The sequence below is a fragment of the Leptidea sinapis genome, chromosome 25 (assembly GCF_905404315.1).
Source record: "Leptidea sinapis chromosome 25, ilLepSina1.1, whole genome shotgun sequence".
NCBI classification, from domain to species: Eukaryota; Metazoa; Arthropoda; class Insecta; order Lepidoptera; family Pieridae; genus Leptidea; species Leptidea sinapis.
The window spans coordinates 11,109,557-11,131,871 of NC_066289.1; the positions used below are offsets into that span (position 1 = coordinate 11,109,557).

Consider the following 22,315-nt stretch of genomic DNA (forward strand, 5'->3'; position numbering starts at 1 on the left):
GATCTAATGAGCCCAAAAAGCTGAAAAATATTTAATTTTTCTACTGCATCGCAGTCCCCAACATGTTATTCTTTCTTCCTTGCGCTCGGCAGATGCAGTCTGCCGAGTCATAAATCTATTTCGACAACGGAAGTCACGTGCACGCATGTTCAGCGTAATGTCATTCTCAGTATCGAGGTGCTATAAATATGCATGTTGCCTTCAGAATATTTAACCAAAAGGAGATGCCAGGCGTATTGATCAAGGAATATCTACTCACATATTGCTGAGACTGAAATGATTTAATGAGGCTAAGTCGCAAACATTAGCCCGAAGTAGCAAACAAAATTTTGAGGTACCACAAAGGTGCCCACTCTTATAAATTCACCTAAATAAGCCCACGTTTTAACTATTTTTGCTAACTTAGTTACTTGGTGACAACTTCCGTAATAGGTTTGACAAAAAATTTACGACATTTATATCCAAGTACCTAATAAGAGAAGATAAGAAGCAAGTAGGTAGCTTACTTGATAGGTGAGCTTAAAGGTCCGTAAGTCTTATCGATTCGGGAATACTGCAGCCGCATTTTATTTCACGAAGATGTGAAAAGTTATGAAAGAAGTTTCTTGCGAAACCTGCGGTTGTGGAATGTGAAACATCTACGCGGTGCAGGTTAAATTTTGTATCGAGCATCACATGAACATTTCCTACCAACACTCCCCTTGATGATATGATACAAATAGACTATTAACACTATATATATACATATATTATCTACGAATTACTAATATAGTGATATGTTAATCAAATTATAAATAAAAATGGTGTGTGCTTAAGACCACACGACAGAAGTGAAACCTTATCAAGGTAAGGATGATAATACAAAATACCCAAACGAGAGTTCAATAGCAGAACGTAACAGCTCAGTCTCATTAAATATCTATTTATTAAAGGGTTCAGCGTGCCTAAAAAAAATTTCAAACTGAATCGAGTGTATTTCAGTTCGCCTAGACGCCTAGTTAACATAATATAGTTCGATAGCTATATTAAATTCCCAACTTTGTAGCTACACGGTTACACCATGCCGTTTCCCCTTGGTTAAATACTCTATGACATAGCTTACTTAGGTGTTTATGGCACCAATGGCACTCGGTGGCTATCGATGGCCCACCCATGTGGCTATTGTTAGGAAATGCTATTGTTTCACCCGTCCGGGGTAGACGAGACGCTTACGATAAAAATGACACTTGAAAGGTTAAAGCGAAACCTTTTCTAAGGTTATTCGAGAGAGTTCAAATTAGCGTGCCTTAAGTAGATTCGTCTCATCAATATAAACTCGAACATATTATCTTTTTGGTTTATATTGAGTGTAATAAATTATTCAATTCAACCACCTTTACATTTTTTATTACTATGCTTACAATTTTCTTATATATGCTACAAAGGGTTTATTTAAAACGAGACACCCTAACAAGATCCGCGCGAGTTATATTTGATTGATATAAATATGGATTGATATTATGTTAAGCTTATATCGTCGCTGCATTACGGCCCTTCTCAATAACCCATCTATCCTTAGTTTAACTTACTAGAGGTAGAAAAAATCTATCCTTTTACGCTTTCTTGCATTTCAATAACCTATCGACATAAATCATTGGAATATAACTATATTGGACATAACTATGAATAGATAAGATCTTGTCATTAAACGGTGATAGCAATACATCCGTAACTAGAGGTAGGTTATTGAAAACGACGGTTAAAGGTTAAAAGTAGGTACCATAATTTAATCTTTATTTAAAATTTTATTAAAACCGGATAATATAGAAAGATCTGTATATAATATTATTATTTATTACTAGCTGACTAGTGTCCACTTCGCTGGGCATTCATTGTTTTTAATTGTGATAAAATTATCTTGTTTGTTTCCTCGTAAGCATTCAGTGTTCAGGATTTAATTTATATTTATTTTATTTCATATTGGCCTGCTAGTAATTATTTGGTGATAAGTTAATTGTTTAAAGACTTCTTCGTATACTATGCGTATACAATAGCACAACATCACTACTGTGATTTGCTTTACTTACCTACTAGAGTAGCAAAATGAATAGCTTTTCTACACGAGATAGTCCAACATATTATTATAATTACTGTTGTCCTTTGCAAAAACACTCCTTTATTAAGTAAAAAACCAGATGTTTGACTATGGGAATTATTTATAGTGACGGCTAAAGAAACTTTGACAGGAAACTTGCAGTCAGTTATGAAAATGTTAAAGCAGTGCCGATGATAACTTTTTAATAAAAGCACTGTTGTAGATCAACAATTCGCTTCAAACATTTCAATTTCGTGCATGTTTATCTTTGTACAGTGGTTCTGATAATGAAGTAGCTTTTATTCATGTGGGTGACGAGTGCAATTGTAGTACCGCTCAGAATTTTTGGGATTTTCAATAATCCTGAGCGGTACTGCATTGTAATGGGCAGGGCGATCAATTACCATCAACTCAACGTCCTGCTCGTCTCGCCCTTTATTTTCATAAACAAAAATCACTAACAAATGAGCGTCAAGTAATAGTAAATGATGTAACTGGTAGGAGGTGATGACTTACCATAAAGAAAGTGAATTTACGAATAATGAATATTTAGACTAAGGCATTAGGACCCTAACACAAAAGCCAGCAATAGGTCTCACTACTCTCACCGCCTTCCCACACACTCATTCTCATACCTTCCTAAGTTTGATTCACCGTCGTTCGTTATGTGTGTACCTAACATTATCCAGTTGAATAGTGACACACAATTCAATAGCGTGCAATAGAAATATTACCGTTGTGTAAACATTTTATGTTTGGAATAGCATCGTATGTCATCGTGTTTTGCATTCCTAGTACTAGCGCACAATTTCCGGTACACAACCAACTTTGGATTATGACTTAGAATATAATGTTAAATCAGCTTACGATTGATGTAGCAGTAAGTGAATCACCATCATCATCATCAGCCGGAACACGTCCACTGCTGGACAAAGGCCTCCCCAAAGATTTCCACGACGATCGGTCCTGCGCTGCCCTCATCCAACGTATTCAGTAGTAAAAGTATATTAGAATAAAAATTCTCTTTAAATAAAAAAATCAAACCATTGTCACCCAAAATAATCACAAGGGCGTGGCCCGGCCGAATACGTGCATTTTTTAATTGTATGAATGAATTTTCGTAGAATTTTATCTCACATACTAGTAGATATACATACAGACTATACTATGTACATATGTACAAAACATCTGAATCTGAATGAACCAATGAATTAACACCATACATCCATAAGGTGAAGATGTTATTTAAGTTTGTTAAGGCATGTGATGTGATACTGGTATTCGGCGGCACGAACCAGGTAAATAATTGATTCAATTGGATCGATTTTGATTATTAAAATTTATTTGAGTGACAATTCAACTCATCATAATTATCATTATTACCAGATCGTCGGTCCATCTTGTGGGGGGCCTACCAACACTACGTCTTCAGGTACGTGGTCGCCATTCGAGGTCTTTACTGCCCCAACGGCCATCTGTCCGTCGAGCAATGTGCGCTGTGTACTGCCACTTCAGTTTCGCAACCACTGGGCTATGTCGGTGACTTTGGTTTTCCTAAGCATCTCCTCATTTCTGATTAGATCTCGCAGGGAAACTCTGAGCTCTCTCCATTGCCCTCTGAGCGACCATGAGTTTTCATGAGACCACGTCTGCGTTCCTGTGTTCATCACTGGCAACACACACTAGTTAAAAAACCTTCGACTTCAGATTAGACAATGTAACAAAAAATAAAACGTTTATAAGGTTAAATTAAAATCGATTCAATATTAGTAGTTAAAATGGAGAAACGTAAACACTGAAGAATTTGCTATCGCAAAAGATTTGTACTGTTTTACGAGAAGAAATATGAGAAATGTAAAAAATATATTGAAGTCGACGTTCCGACTTGTAGAATTTCATCTTGTAGAAGTTGAAAGTTGTCAAACTTTTGTTGATGTAATTTTTATCACTTTGATTTCGTTTCATTTACTAAGAGACTTTGCATGAAAGGATTAATGAAAGTCGATGTATGTTACGGCCATGGTAAATGGGAAGTCTGCATCACTGAATCCAGACTCTTCATGACCAAAGATTTCTATTGCGCATCTTCATCAACTCCGCATTACTCTTTCTGTCGTTTCTTTCGTGCAGAGCACGCAGCGGTTTATTTTTCGGATATTGAAAGCTACTGAGATGTGATGTGAGATGTGACACGCTCGGCTATGTAACGCTTTTTCGGACGAAGGGAGCACAATCAGTCAGAGCAATGTTTATCACAGTAACTTTAACACAAGTATCCCTATATTAAATAATAGCTGATGCCTTCGACTTCGTCTGCGTAGATAAAGAGTTTTTAAAAGTAATAAGAAAGTTTAGAATTGAAGATTATCTCATATCCTACCTATTCCCGTTCCGGTTCCCGTTTTCGTAAATTTTATATGAATCTTATTTCGAGAAAGATTGCTATGGCAAACTAAACCTACTATTGGTATAGTTATAGCTCATTGATGTAAATTTCAGTGTTTCACAAACTCCCCGGGAACCATTGATTTTTCCGGGACAAAATGTAGCTTTCCCAAGCTCTAGTCTATCGCTGTACCAAATTTAACAAACAAACTTACATTCACATTTTTATAAAATTAGTAGGGAATTAAATATTGTAAAATTTATTAATTTATGAGACAAGATGAAAGTGAACGTCACTAACCACTGGGCTAAATGCGTCGCTAGTTTGACTATACGTGGAAAAAGGTCCCTTAAAATGGCAGTGTAGAGCTCAGCATAGCAGCGTCGGGTGTGATGATGAAATTACTAAGCAGGGATATATTTACAGGATACTGACCTGTATAAATACAACTGGACAGGCTGTTCTATATGTTTGACAGCAATTTTTTTGTCCCTAATTGAGCGCCACTCGCGAGCGTCCAGAGAACTAATTTTGACGCATAATACAAATGGCTGCGAGTGAAGCGTACAATATTCTGAATTGGTATTTTTGCATTTTTTATTAATTTCGTTCGTTTTTCGTGTTATTTATACTTCAAGAATCAACGTAATAAAGTACACATTTTTTTTGTAAATAGTTTCACACATCTATCGATGTTTGCTGAGGCTGTCATCACTAGTTTTAGTACCGCACACTCTCGCTACATGACCAACAGCGCCAAAATGGCGAATATCAAACAGGCACAAAAGCACTTTGACAACCGCCGGTCCAGTGGTATATAGTAGAGGTCAGTGTAACAGGAGATTATAGGTACAAGTGTAACATGTGCGATTTTAGTAAGTTATTTGTGTGATTGGTAAACATAAACTACATTGACTCTGACTTACCGAAGTATACAGGTCGTTAAAATTGTAACATTTACGAGGGTCGCCTTTATGAACAGTGACCGTGTCGCCCTTTCAAATAGCACACTTGGCTGGTATAAGCCACGCCGTACGCCCAGTTTACGAGGCCGACAATAAAGCCTCTATTATTCTCACTCCAAATTAAGACCGTCCACATAGATTGGATTTGATTATAACAATGTTGTTAATGAAAGTAGGTTTCGTTTACATTATACAAAGTTTAGTTTTAGTATTATAGTTAACTTTTGCGGCATTTATGCATATCTATATATTTATAGAAACATAAACATAATGACATTTCTTTTTTTTTAAGGCCACGCCGAGACAGCAATACGTACGTGATTGTGGAATAAATGCATTCGATGATTCCTTTTATAAAATTATCATTCACGCTTTGGTCACCTACAAGATACTTTAGGATTCACTCTGTAAATCATACAATTTGGGTACATATGATTAGGTGTACTTTGTTCCGTAATAAAAGATTTTAAGTTTTGTCAAAAAAGTATACTCTTTCGTACGGTGCAAATACTTCATCAGATCATTTTTTAACTAAGTAACATTTACAAAATATGTACTTATGTGTTTTAAATATTTAGAAGGAAATATCTAAATTCGCGCCACTTTAAGCTAAGCCACGTTTCCCCATGTCTGTTTTCGTCCTGCCTTTGCTCGGTACCCCATTAAAATGCCTTTAGAGGCTTAGAACAAACAAACGAGCATAAGATCACGTGATGTTATAGATAAAGTGAATCACAGGAGCATTGCTGACTCTTTAGATTGGTGAGGGCATTTTTAATGGAACATGTGTCGTACTGACGCACGTGGACAGAAGACATCCAGATGCTGACGATGATAATACAGAAGTGTGATGCAACGAGTGAGTCGCGTGTGGTGAGATGTTGGAGATAAGAAGAAAGGAATACCGCATTGGAACTCTCCGCGTAATAAAGGTGCTTAAAGACACAAAGAAGTTGCCGGCTCCTAATATTTCGAGCAGCTCTCATCATCAGTCGGAAGACGTCCACTGGTGGACCAAGGCCTCCCCAAAGATTTCCACGACGATCGGTGCTATGCTGCCCTCATCTAACGTTTTCCGGCGACCTTGACCAGACGGTCCATCTTGTAGGGGGCCTACCAACACTGCGTCTTCCGGTACGTGGTCGCCATTAGAGGACTTTAACTGTCCCAACGGCCATCTGTCCGTCGAACTATTTGGGCTATGTCGGTAACTTTGATTCTCCTACGGATCTCCTCATACCTGATGGAGGGATCATTCCATCTTACAGGGAAACTCCGAGCGCAGGCCTCTCCATTGCCCTATGAGCAATTATGAGCTTTCTCATAAGCTCTACATTGCACGCAATCAAATGCACTGTTAAAAGCTGTTATTTGAATATTACAAACTTCTTATTATAAAATAGGCTTCGTAGATATATTGTTATGGAATAACCGGATAAGAATGGAGTATTAACGAGGATTAATTTCAAACATATATTCGACGTTTCTGCGAAAACCACGTCCAATCTATTTCTACATTTTATCACCACCGATTAAACATTATTGGCAACCGAAACCAGGTGATATGACGAGTCAAGCCCACACTGCTGCCAAGTCGTTACACTATTATTACACGCACTATAGATTCCGGGAGGCCTAGTTTTACTATAATCTGCTAAGGTCATGCCGCCGCTGAGAAAATTTATTAGAACTAAACATATTTTACTATGGTAATTTTTCACTTGATACCGGTACCTTATGCTTCAGCTTTGGAAATTATGAAACAAGATATTATGAAATTTACATAAATTTATGCGCATATCGTAAAATGTTATAGCACAGTAACGTCGCCTTGTAAAATTTGTAACAGAGCCTTATTTATGACACGACCAGAATAGACTTGGATATCGAACTACCTGACGATAAAGTGACAAAAAATCGAACGCGGTCAGTTTTTTCTGCATCAAATACATTTAGATGGTCACCGTGAGCTTTATGTTGTGTTTGAGATATTATCGAATATTGTATAACGACAAACAAGAGTTCTAGACGTGACTTAAGTTTTAATGCTTTACAAGGTTTGCTGACACTATTATTCATTCTTCTAGGTATCGATAAGCGTTTGCAATGAGTTATTGTGGTGCGTCTATCAGCGCACCGATGAGTTATAGTGTCCTGGTAAAATTGGAGATAAATTTAAATAACAAAAGCTAAGCAATTAATGAACAATCCATGCGTCAGTAAAGTACTAGCAACTATAATGACTTGTTTTTTTAGAACAAGTGACTGATAGTAAGTGATACGCCCTGCCCATTGTAATGCAATGCATACATTCGAGCAACCCCCAAAATTCTGATTGAACGATGATATCGCAATTTTTGCACGCGTCATTTGAAGACATTAGAAATAGAAATATATTTATTTACCTTGGAGTGACAATAACATAACATAATGCAGCAACACTTAGTAAAAGTCATGAAGCTACATCAGTTCGTAAAGGGGCTATGATATGGGGAGAAGAACTGATAAGAAACTCCCAGTCCATTGTTTAAATTATATATGTGACAACAAAGCCTACTTTATATAATATTATAAAATTTTAGGTGGCCTGCGCAGGGCCAGACAACACCCATGCATCATTATCCCCCATATAATCTACTATAGTATAGTAGCCCAGTAGTTTCACTAGCCACGGCACCCTTCAAACATAAACACAGGAACAAACATAAACTTGTTGTGCCTACTACTCGGTTGGATCGAGTTAGTAAGTCTTTTGTTGGGCGATGTATATGCTTCTACAATATGATCCCAGAAAATGTACAAAACAAATGTGTTACGAAATTTAAAAGAATTGTTAAAAAACGTTTGTGTGGGAAAGGTTATTATAGCATAAACGATTTTCTTAATGACACCACGGACTGGGAATAAAGCGAACACCCTCTGACTCTTTAATTATAAATGTTTATTGTACGATATAACATTGTAATCCATATTTTATATTAAAAGAAAAAAGCCCGCTGAGTTTCTTGCGCCCATTCTTCTCAGGTCTGAGGCAGTCTCTTTTGAATGGGTGGTAGATTTTGACGTTCAATAAGTGATTTTAAATCCTATTTTGAATAAAAATATTTGAATTTGAATTTGAAACAATAATGGCTGCATATTACTGTGCAAAGAAGCCACTGGTAAAACCTTAGTCTACACGACTACTCGAAGGGATTCGCGTCTATCAAATAACATCTACATGCACCCGCTTTAACATAACTTAAGTACTTCACTATCGCATACATTTCTCCAAGCATGTCAATGTTAAGATGAAATTGTCCGAGCATTTCTCATGGCTCTATATCTGCACAAGCTTGAAGTACAAAATTAATTTTATTTGCAGTAATCGGCCTAATGCCCGTTGATGACAACCAAAAAGGCAATAAAAGGCATTTATTTTCTTAAAATTGATTCCTTTAGAATTCTTTTTGATGTCATTTCTAATATACTAGATACTACTACCGCTTCGGAAACAAATGGCGCTCTGAGAGAGAAGAAGCGGCGCAAGAAACTCTCCCAGCATTCTTTTTTTACGCTCTTTTTAATCTATCAAAAAAAGTAAAAGTTGTGTACCAGCTGTGTCGAGAACCGGAGCCCATCCCCAAAATTTACCATCAAAATATGACAATATTTCTGAAAGACCTACCAATCCAGGATAGAGAATCTACAAGTACCCACATTTGTACTCCTATCCTATGTTTTCCAGGTGTCAATGACGTCAAATATATTTTTTTAATCGTATTGAAGTACAGTTTATACTATAATATCTTCCCGGCACGTGTCTCCTTACTGTTGTACAAATATGCGGGCATAAAAGATTTACGAAAAATCCAATTCAAAAGTGTTCTTCATTTGTTTTTTGAATTGGCTATTAAAAATTTCGACTACGTTACTAGCCAGTTTATATTCAAACTATGTGATAGCCCTTAATTATAAAAGAATTCACAGGTCTGTGAATTGTATGCCTGCCTACTTTAGTCTCGAAGTTATCCCAGAAGTCCTCACCTTCACCAAGGTACAATGTACTAATACTATCATAACATATCCCCTTACGTACATAACCCTTAAGAATTTCTGCACATCTCCCCATTAGTATTGATTGAACAATTTTGACATCTTAAGCTAAATTAAGCCATTTCAGGTTAACAATCAATTAAACGATAATTTGATTAGGGCGAATTAATTAAGGTAGACATTCGACAGCCGCGCGCTAAGCGACCCTTTGAAGCGATGGCTTTATTTAAATAGTTACGCATAGCTTCCTGAGAATGGTTTCCGTTTACAATCTCATTAACATAAAACTGTTGTGCTTATGCATATTAATACAAATTTATCATACTTAATAAATAACACCATTATTATAAAAACAGTAAACATGTTTGAAAGTTTACTTTTTTTTATGAAAATAAGGCTGTCATTTGGCGACATTTCTGAAAACTCTGTACTGGAGTGCTACTACGCGACCGTTCCGCTGATGGTAATTGATAAGCCCTACCCATTACAATGCAGTGCTGCTCAGGATTCTAGAAAAACCCAAAAATTCTGAGCGGCACTACAATTGCTCTCGTCACCTTGAGACATAAGATGTTAAGTCTGATTTGCCCAGTAATTTCACTAGCTACGGCGCCCTTGAAAGCGAAACACAGTAATGTTTACACATAACTGCTTCACGGCAGAAATAGGCGCCGTTGTGGTCCCCATAACCTAGCCGGCTTCCTGTGCAAAGGAGCCTCCTACTAGTAAATCTGCATCACCCAAAATTGTCAGAGCGTATTCTTATCAAAATTTGGCATAGAGATAATTTACAACCTGGATTAGCGCTTTTAACGATAGATGAAATGGAAGGAAGATGTTAAGAAAACCGCAGCGACGAAATGGAATTGGTTGAGCTGGAGAGGAAGAGAACGATAAATAATTAGCTCTATCTCAAAATCAACCTCTATAATATAACGTCTAAGCTGAAGATATAACATTGGCCGAGGCCTTTTTAAGATTTACGAATTCTAAATCAATACTTCTGTTTAGTGCGATAAGAACAACTGCAGCTCCGACTTAAAGAGCTGAGTAAAAACTCAGCTCTTTTCGTTGATATATCGAGCGGCTAGCAATTCCGTGGGTATCTGGAAGAGTAGGCCGATTATGGTGCTCAGTTAGGCGATACAATCACTTCAAAGTTCAAACGACCGCCTGTAACTATTTAATTTAAAGCTATATAAAAATAATATTATTCTTGGCTGAATCGCAGCGTGTTATCAATTAAAAAACTATACTATTTGTTATTTTTAAAGTGAAATCCCTCACTTCTGGGATTAATTATACAAATAAATTTGTATACATGATGGGATGATGAATGCGGGACTCGAACACCTCACACTTTACAATTGATAACTTGCTCAACTTCAATACTTGCAGTTGGAAAGAGCGCTCGGACGGAACCCGAGAGGTCGCGAGTTCAAGTCCCGCATAATTTGTATAAAATACTATAAATACATGAAATAATAAAAAAATATATGTGCCAACACTGCGCTGCAAATTTCTCTCAGCGAGAGCAGGGAGACGAGAAACCTTATTTCAGATAAAATATACTTTGAAAAGTGAAGTTATCTTTGTCATAAATAATATTATCAATGTAGGGAGAAGCTCACTCGCTTGCCAACTTCGGGGGCTTCAACAACATCACAGCACCAGCCAAATTATAATGTATTTATATTTAATATCAGTAGATAGCAGAATCGATTTAAAAAAATCCAAAGTATGTTTGTGCAAAAAATTTAATTTCAATTAATTGATAAATATTATTTATTTTTACATTGTTAAATGGCACTTACGCATTTTGCTTTTTTCTTACATATTTTTATTCAGAATTGTGGTACGGGATATTGGGGTATATCTACATTAGACTTGCCACTAACCAACTGCCATTTTTAACCGCAATTTTGACATGGTAAAAATTTTCTTCTGAAGAAACATACGAAAATGCCTTCGTGTCTAGAGTTCTACCACAAAGCTATAAATGACCTTTGATGAGCTATAAAGGTCATTTATAGCTCACGATATATCTCACGATGGCAGAAATGTATTGATACCGAGAGTAAGAACTTCGACAAATAAATATATCTTATCTATAATTTTTTTTTAATTTTTCAGTACAACTCGGCATACAAAGTTTTCCGTCCATTGCCATACATACTCTTACTTTATCGCTCCATAGCTTTTTTCCGCCGAATTCGTGAAATGTTGACACGGCCTTATATACTGCATATCATAACGATACTCTCAACACTGAAAAGGCTTAAAGATAACCGACTTTATATTAAACCTATTTGTCACAGTAAAAATTTTGTCAACAAAAAAATAAACATAGGAACGAAGCTGGCGAGCCAATTTGAATCGGACTACACTGTTTTATATTAATGATTGAAGTACTTCCACACAAAATATCTAGTCCTTAATAGGTTCAGCTAGTCCGAGGTGCGAAACTATATTTTGTTTAAAAAGTTAGTTAGAGTTAAGGGCTCCTTCATAAGTCTTGGGATTCAATTTTACAATAAAATACCAGACATTATTCTAGGACTCACTGAGCACAAATTGTAGAAATATATTAAAGCTTCTTTGACAAAGAAGGCTTACTATAATATAGTAGATTATATAGAGGATAATGATGGATGGTTCATGTTTAGTTCTGGGCAGGCCACCTCAAATTGTATAATATTATATAAAAGAGGTTAAGTTGCTATGATTTAAAAAATAGACTGAGAGTTTCTTATCAGTTCTTCTCCCCATGTCATAGCTCCTTTACGTTCTGATATATGGTCGTTTTTAAAAACCTATCTACCCTCAGTTTAACTTAAGGATACATTGCTATCCCGTTTAATGACAAGATCTTATCTATCCTCAGTTATGTCCAATATAGTTATAGTCCAATGCTATCTGTCAATAGGTTATTGAAATGTAAGTAAGCGTTGAAGGATAGATTTGTCTACGTCTAGTACTTAAGTTAAACTAAGGATAGATAGGTTATTGAAAACGGCCGATAACTTCATGACATTTACCTAGTGCTATTGAATATATTATGTTATACTCCCTATGGTAAATAAATATATTTCTATTTCTACACCTAAATGTTTGCACCTTCCGAGATTCAAAGTTTTATTAATTTAAATATATAAAAATATACAATAAATATAATATAATATAATATATAATATTGACACACTTTTTACACAAATTATCTTGCCCCAAGTTAATCATATATAGCCTGTGTTATGGGTTACAAGACAATGATATATTTAATACAATATACTTACTTAAACATACATAAATTCATATAAACATACGTAAATACATTTAAACATCCATTACTCGGAAACAAACATCCATATTCATCATATAAATGCTTGCACCTACCGGGATTCGAACCCGGGACCTCTAGCTTAGTAGGAAATATGTGTTAAATATTCTGAATTAAAAGTAGTTCAGATGCAGCGCTCAGCAAAACGTTATCGTTTGTGTATGGGCTATGGGTGTGTCGTGATTTATACCGCGCCAGTCCCTTTATTGCAGATGTATTCGGCGAATTGGGATTTATTTGTCCCACACCAGTCTGCGGCTTGCATTTATGGTTATGTGTTGGCGTAATATATTTAGATGGCGGAGGGGACGTACGGCTTGCCCTTGTTTATGGCCTGCTATTTATCACCTACTGCTGTTCAACGATCAAAATATTTAGGTTACAGTTGTAGTCCTGATAATAATATAACAAAATATCATTTGATGAATACCACTTTCTAATTATGACAACGAACTTTATTTAGAATACTAGCTGACCCGGCAAACGTTGTTTTGCCATATAAAGTATAATTCACGCGATAGCGATTTTTCCATATTTATGTTCCAAGGTATAATTTGCAATTTTAAAGCAACGTAGAGCAGTACGCCTTGTCTTTCCACAGAAATCTAATTAATGGACGTCAACTACTATTTTGTAGTTTATTCACCCTTCAAGGAGAATTTTACGTTATACTTTTTCTTCGTGCAACGTCTGGACGACGTAACTTTGCCATTTCAACTTAAAAACTTCACGATTAAGTAATTATTTAACAGAACTCCATAAAAAGCATGACGATTTCTTGCTGTGTACATTTCGAACCACAAGCAAGATGGTTAAAAATTAAAATATAGGAATTCATTAGTTTACATAAAATCTATACTAATATTATAAAGCTGCAGTGTTTGTTTGTTTGAACGCGCTAATCTCTGGTATTACTGGTCCGATTTGAATGATTCTTTCAGTGTTGGGTAGTCCATTTATTGAGGAAGGCTATAGTCTATGTTTTTTTTTTTCAAAATTAGGGATCCGTAATAAAATTGCTATTTTGTAACACAAGGTGTAAAATCGAAAACCTATTTTTGCGTGCGCTGCAAAAACTATTAACAATAGAACAAAATGATGTACAGGCTTTAATATAGGCAATATTTTATTACTTATAAAACTATCGCGTGAATTATACTTTATATGGCAAAACAACGTTTGCCGGGTCAGCTAGTTTAAGTATAAATAAATGATGAAGAAGTTAAACTAAAAAGTTGAGAAAAGGCACATTAACATTTCTAAATTAATATAATGAAAAGAAAATTTTGTATTTATGTATGCACCGAGGGTTACGTACATAAAATTAGGTACCTATCTATACTTATAAAAAAAAACATACCGACGAATTGAGAACCTCCTCCTTTTTGAAGTCGGTTAAAAAAGGGAAAATTAAATTGAAAACACATCATAAAAATTATTAAGCCTGAAGCCTGAATATGGGGTATCCCATATGACACACTAAATTTAACGTCAGCTCAATTCAATATTTGGAACGTTCCTTGCGTAAATGCAATGTAATTAGAAATATAGCTAGTCTTGCCATTAATACTGAAACAAAGAAAAAAAATGTATTTCAAATAACATTTCTTACTTTAACAGTTTAATATATTAATTTAAAACCAAGCGTAGAGAGTTTTTAAAATTGCATTTGGCTCCATACCTACTTTGTGTAATGCAATCACAGCGATTCGATTCTATTTATCACCCCACTAGACTTGAATTACGCAAAATATTGTACAATACAAAAATTAGAAAACTCTATGAACAATGACATATTTGTTTTTAATTGTAACAGTATCTATGGCCAGACTAAGTATACTTGCTTGATTAATATAAAGCTGCTTGTATAGGACGGTATTATTTGACAAATTTCATAGTTCTAGCTCATCGGATAACACCCTATGAATGATGATTCCCTTAAGAGTCTTGAAAAGTCTATATGTATATACATAAAGGAATTGCTGTTCGTTAGTCTCGCTAAAACTCGGGAACGGCTGGACCGATTTGGCTAATTTTGGTCTTGAATTATTTGTGGAAGCCCAGAGAAGGTTTAAAAGGTGAATAAATATGAAAATGCTCTGAATTAAATAAAAACAACAATTTCATTATTCCTTTGATGTACCCACCGTCGTTCAGAAATCAAATTGAAAGAATAGTTTAAAATGAATAACTAATTAGAATTTTTATATCTTTCCTTCTCTCAGGAGGTAAAAAAGAAACTTAATTTTAGCTAATTATAGTTGGTAGATTACTTACAGTTGTTAACTATCTATTATATTATTTTTATACAAATTGATAAAATATGGCGATATCTTCATTTAATATAAAGTTAATAAAATTTTAAGAAATATAGATGAAATGAAATAAAAGATAAAGATTTTTATAAGTACTACGTGTTTATTCATGTGTTAACGCGGACGAAGTCGCGGGTATCAGCTAGTATATAATATAAAAAAGCACAGTTAAACAACTTGTCATAATTTGCATAGCGATCTCATTAAAACACATCAGTTATTTCGCGGCTCATTCACGACTACACGAGATAGAACGTAACTAGTGATTTACGATAGACGTTTACCCTGTCTACCGTCTACCGTCTAGACTCTAGACGAATAATCACTGAACCTTTATATCACTGCTTCTCTTTCATTCTTCATCATTATTTTTATTTACTACGGTCTTATATCAAGAATCATTGAGAGCAAAATTCAAAGAAATTAACATCTTCAATGTTGCTTCTCAATATATTCTTGATAATGTTAATGTATGTAGGCATATAAGTGAATTTGCTAGAAACTGTCATAACCATAATGTTAACACCAGAAACAGGCATAAAGTTATGATGTGTGTGGGACGATGTATATGCTTTTACAACAACATCCCAGAAAATGTTCAAAACAAAAGTATTACGTTATTCAAAAGAATTGTTAAAAAGCGTATGTGTTGTAAATGTTACTATAACATAAATGACTTTCTTAATGATACCACAGATTGGGAGTGGAGCGACCGCCCTCAGGCTATTAAATAATTTCACCCGCTGAGTTTGTTGCGCCCGTTCTTCTCAGGTCTGGAGGCATTCGTTTTGAAATGGGTTGTAGTTTTTGACTTTCAATAAGAGATGTCACATCCTATTTTGAATAAAAATATTTGAATTTGAATTCATCACGTCTAAGGGAGTACCTATGTACCACACCACTGTTCGGTCTTTGCATTGTATATTGTTTTATAAGGCGCCTGTTAATTTCAACTGTGAAGATCCGACATGCTAAGGTGCCATCTATCGCTACTGTATCTCAACCCTAAGATGAAACCGGTAGCAAATTAGCAAAAAGGATGTAAATACTTCGTATAAGATGCGGGACTGCCTAAGTAAAAATTGAAATTTAGTTTAGTATGAAACGTGCAGTCAATTGACATAAGTTTGAAATAGTAGTAATTACAGTTTCGCGATTGGCCACGAATTATAATCCGGCTAAGTTTGAAAGCGAACAGTTACGTAAAATGTAGTGGATCTCTTTTTTTTACAAGATTATAGCCGTCATCTGTCAATCTGTCAATGACTACACGTTTCATACAATCGAGTGAATCGCTTTTTTCTTAGATAGTTTCGCTAAGCAAAGCCTGGCAAATTAGTGGCGCTAGGTGTGACATTCACGTGACGTGTGTGTGGGCGATTGACAACTTCTCTTCCACATCCGCCGTACGAGAAGGTGCTGTCTGAGACGTACTCAGACGCCCCTCGATTTTTGAAACCACGTTGGTTCCTGTAGTGCCGTACATCACACAAACAATATACAGCCCATTTCTAATATCGAACCACCACATATGAAGTCTTCCTTGCTTCCAGTATCATACCGAACTAATTGTCCGCATGCAACTCACATAAGATTATTCCTTACATTGTCTAACATTGATAAAACCAAACGCAACATTTCAAGCTGACTTAAAAAAATTGCAGTTCTTTATATCTGACAGATATACCTAGAGCGTACTTTGAGTTTGCTCAAACTTTACATATCTTTAATTACGTTTTATAGTCATTTAACAGCTGAAATAATGCTGACCGTATGCTAAGACAACCCAATGCTAAAGTCAAGTTCGCGTTCTATCACACTTGGCAAAGTTTTTCGTAAGTAAAGTCTGAGCAAAGTCTAAGTACATAATGATCTCAGCTTAAGTCAGCAATATATCCCAAGACTACGCGAAGCGATTGCAGCAGAAAAAAAAGATTTTAGTAGACATGACGGGCTAACATTATCTAAGACCTGGGATCCAATAATTTCGAACATAAACTAAAAACTACACATACCAAAAAAGAAAAGGACAATGTAAGTCAAAATCCAAAATCCATCGGTCACCCAACTTCACAATAACAACTATGACAAACTTCTATCTTAACTCCTGTCTATACAGCTACAATTTAAACGCATTTTGAATATTTAAAAAGTATTTTATTTAAATAAATGTGTAACACTCGCGTTAATCAAAGAAAATAATTCCTTAATCAATCTCTAATGTGGAATAGTAATGGTGAAATTTACCTGTTTGTGTTTGAAGTCTCGGTGGCGCAACAGGAACTATTAACCTGTAATACGGAAAACAAAATTAGATTAATTATCGCGACGTGGGATTACAATCCTCTAACTATTGTTTAACGACTATTCGGGTAACTAAGTAACATTGTTAAGCCATTTTTAACAGATCGTGCCTGTTATATTTGCTCGCAGATTTAATAAATTTACTACAATTATTTAAGTGATTTAATTTATTTTAACTTTGAACATTGGGGAGCTGTAACTAGGAATTTATCTATAACTCAATATATTTTCGGAAAGTACTATTTAACAATAGAATGTTTGTTTTATTTTAATTCATAGCTGTTGCCCGCAATGTTATCCTCGTCGATCAGTCTTATTAATAAACGCAATGTTAAGTTACTGCAAGTTTAAAATTACTTCTACCTCTCATGTTATTCTGTAGTGACAAAGATAACAGACATAGATAAAAGACATACGGCGACGTAATACTTAAACGACATAAGAATGACTTATCGGGTATATTGGGACAACTTCAGATTACTGACAGCCAATAACTGACAGTAGAAGGTAGTAATTTATCTCTATCTGTAGATAGTATAATGGGAATAGCCGTAAGACAGTAAACGGTCAATAATCTGAAGCTGTCCCAATATACCCGATAAGTCATTCTTATCACCTCTGGACTCGTGAATTGCAGTTTCCATTCAAACTTCTATCGCTGGTAAGCTATACGTCCTCCCATTGACAGACAGCGTGTACGGATAAGGTGAGTTACCGTCGATAAGATTATTGGGACACAAAAATCAACGATAGTTACGATCTCAAGTAAGAGATAGACTGAATATTGGAAACGGCTGTAAGTCTGTATCAACCGTCATAATCATAACATATGTTGTCCTGACCTCTTGTTAAAATTCATACAGAATTAATGCCATTCAGTACTTTTTGCGTTTGGACCGAAGCACAGACAAACAGATAAAAATTTGGATTTATTTTTTGGATTCGGTATGTCTTGTTGAACACACAGCAAGTATTCTTTTAAAAAATACTCAGTTTTAACTTTGTTAAGATTTTATTGAATAGGTTATCCATGAAGCATACCTAACATAAAAATATATATAACATATACATAATATTATATTTTAATTATAAATTTAATGTGAACGCCCGCTCAACCAAGTTATTTATAAACCTCTACGGAATAGTATTTCATTCTACAAGGAGTAATTTTATGAAACATGTTAAAGGAAATTTTATTGTTACTACGAACAACGCAACTGCGGCAAAGCGAAATCGATCGACATAATATTCTTATTGTAGAAAAGGAATGAGTTTCATATTTTCCACTGTAGTCGCGATTCCTTTTGATACAAATTGGCTTTTATCGCAGCGCCGAGTGTTGTTCGACCAGTCGTGATAATATTAAAGTTGGCGAGTTGTGGTTTGCTGTTAAAGATCGTCGAAGTGAGAAGAAAAGAAAAGATAAAAGTTATAGAATAAGCCAAACTTTCTATCATACATGGGTTACGAATTTAATCATTCGGTTTTGATTTGGTTTTCACTATTTCTAAAGATTCAAATTCAATATTCAAAATACTTACTAACTCGACTTAGCCGAGTAGTAGGCATCATCAGTTTATGTCTGTTCCTGGTGTTAACATTATGGTTATGACAGTTTCTGGCAAATTCACTTATGTGCCTATGAACATACATTACATTATCAAGAATATATTGAGAAGCAACAGTCAAGATGTAAATTTCTTTGAATTTTGCTCTCAATGATTCTCTAGGACCTAGGTTATAAATAGCGCGAATAGCCCTCTTCTGCAGCACAAATATTGTATTAATATCGGCAGCGTTGCCCCATAGCAACATACCATAGGACATAATACTATGGAAATAACTAAAGTATACTAGTCGCGCCGTATCTATGTCAGTTAATTGTCTAATCTATTTAACCGCGTATGCTGCAGAACTAAGTCTGTTCGCCAATCCTTCAATATATGGGCCCCATTGTAATTTGGAATCTAGAGAATCTAATCTTTAGAATCTATTCAATTCTAAATCACTACGAGATATAAACCTTTGTGTCTTACCTCATTTTTGTCATTTATTTTAAGTCATGAATACTTACATATATTTTTGTTGCTATCATAGAAATATAGAAAGAAGTGACATACCCGCAGATGACCTATAGACCACCAGCGATCATGTGGTGGTACGAATATACTTAATAACTTAATAATTCAATACATCTATCTATGCGAAATGCCGAATTTTCGTCATTTTCACTATACAATCTTAATTTATCATTCACACTTTCTTAATTTATTCTTCATATTGCCGTCATTTTGCACACCATTGCTACAATTCCAATATCCGGAGCGTTGCAATTTAATGTAGGTATATAATTATATGATGCCGAATCTCAAGTGACAGTGGGCAGGGCATATAGCTCGACGGACAGATGGCCGGTGGGGCAGTAAGGTCCTCGAATGGCGAGCACGCACCGGAAGACTTGGTAGACCCCCCACAAGATGGACCGACGATCTGATCAAGGTCTCCGGAATACGTTGCATGAGGGCGACGCACGTGGAGATCATTGGGGGAAGACTTTGTCCAGCACTGGACGTCTTGCGGCTAATATGATGATGATATATATATATAAATATTGGTGACAGTAACTTGCAAAGAATTAATAGCACTTATAAAGTTTCCATTACCTTCTTATTTAGATTTCTATATTTGTTGTCGAAATTGTTTTCAAACAAAATACATATATGTTTTGGTAACGGCCATATAAAAATGACGTTTTCTTAAAATTACAAGCTCTAAATATTTGTATATGGAATTTCTCGTCATGCCACACGATGGACGGTACCCGCACGGTGAATCCATGTATAAATGCTATTTTGTTCGTATTTTCACTGTTTTGATAAGTAATATTGACTGCCTAGTGACCAATCCCTAGACAGTTACTTCTTCGAGTAGTTTGTCCGTATTTGGACGATTTTTTTAAACTCTCCTATGCTTAGAAAAATTGAAAATCATTTTTTGCGCTTATGCTTGGATGTTAGTTGGACCGGTCAGCTAGTTTTGCTGTCTGTTTAATTTTGAATTTCTTACTTCAAAAATATGAAATCATAAAATTTTAACCTTTCCTCTAAGTAATAAATAAAATAAGGACAACTCACAATAACAGTTTTCTCACTCTGTATAATAATAATATAGGCGGCTGGTTAGCGACCACGCGAATCCCGGTAGATGCAAACATTTATATGATAAACATGAATGTTTGTTTCCGATTCATGGATGTTTATTTGTATTTATGTATGTTTAAGTAAGTATCTCGTATTAAATATATCGTTGTCTTGCAACCCATAGCACAGGCGGTGCCTAATTTGGGGCAAGATAAATTGTTTAAAAGTGTGTCCATATCATTATTTATATTATTATTATTCACATAAATATTTATTTATGTTAGGCGGTGTCTTCTACTTAAAGTCTTCTCAGTAGTAAATGTAAAATAAATAGTATATTCTACAAACTGAGATCCATAGAATTAAGTACATACGTACGGAACATACTTATAAGTAATCTATATATATAAAAATGAATTGCTGTTCGTTAGTCTCGCTAAAACTCGAGAACGGCTGGACCGATTTAGCTAATTTTGGTCTTGAATTATTTGTGGAAGTCCAAAGAAGGTTTAAAGGGCGAATAAATAGGAAAATGCTGCTAAATTAAATAAAAACAACAAATTTGTTTTTCCTTTGATGTGTCCATACATAATTTCTATGAGAGAATTTATCGACGCACGGTTTGACAGTTCTGCTGTCAAACAATTTCATAACGACAGCAGGGTGCATATTTTACGAAGTAATTTTTGATGTTATGATATATTATTGACAAATTCATATAAAAACATTATTTAATTTATTATATACAGAAGAACAACGTCTGTCGGGTGAGCTAGTAAAATAATAAAAACCACATTAATATTACTTTCTTAATCAAAAGCTATTCAATGTAACTTCGTTATTATTAACTTAAGTAAGTCATTAAAGCTCCAACACATCCTGATTGCTCACTTCAAAGTCGCTCGACTTCCAACTACATATTTATTTAATTCGTCCGCGAGAGCTTGTTCCATTTAACTTTACCGCGAAGCGTGCACGTAACATCCGATGTCCTATCCTGTACCAGGAACTGTCATGACCCACTTGTCAATAAAACGTTAACCATGGAGTCTCACCGACCGATAAAGTTGAGGATACATGGCTTTCGCTACAACATTTGCAACGAGGCTTTGTATTGTTTTTGTATTACAATGAATAGAACATTTTAAAATTTGTTCTTTGTGCTGATTTACAGGGATACATTTGTTCGTAATATTACGGAGGTTTTATTTTGCAGTCGTATCATGTAGGTACGTTTCAGTATTGGAAACAATAGATAAATTAATTTCGATTCTTCTCTCTCAGAGCGCCTTTTGTTTCCGAAGCGGTGGTAGTGTCCAGTATATTAGAAAAATGACATCCAAAATAATTGTAAAGGAATCAATTTTGAGAAAATAAATGCCTTTTATGCCTTTTACAAACATGCATACAGCTTTTAATTCTTCTGGGAGCTTTTGAAGTATTATAACATTAACATGTTATCTCAGCCTAACATACAGCGAGAGAAAATATATGATATACGTTTCTAAGTCGGTAATTTAATATTAATTATCATCAAAGGGAAACAAAAGGGATCAAAGGGGAAAATGAGAACACCCTTAACCAAACTGTGAATAAAAAAGTGTATATTTCTTTAAAAAAATGTATAGTAAAATTGTGTAGTATATTTTAAATACTTAAAGTGTATGTCTTATGCGGCACCGCAAAAATTGTAATTTTGTAGAGGTCTACTGTATCCTGTAATATTCAAATCTTCACCAAAAAATCACAATTTACCCAA

At 35.0% G+C, this 22,315-nt stretch overlaps 1 protein-coding gene across 5 annotated transcripts in view; it reads right to left on the minus strand.

Moving 5' to 3' along the window:
• Window positions 1-22,315, minus strand: part of LOC126971924 (dystroglycan 1) — a 139,819-nt gene that overhangs the window by 45,925 nt on the left and 71,579 nt on the right. For all 5 annotated transcript variants that reach the window (XM_050818431.1, XM_050818434.1, XM_050818432.1 and 2 more), the window contains exon 2: window positions 17,360-17,403. The gene's annotated coding sequence lies outside the window, so the exon portion shown is untranslated. The remainder of the gene's footprint in view (window positions 1-17,359; window positions 17,404-22,315) is intronic.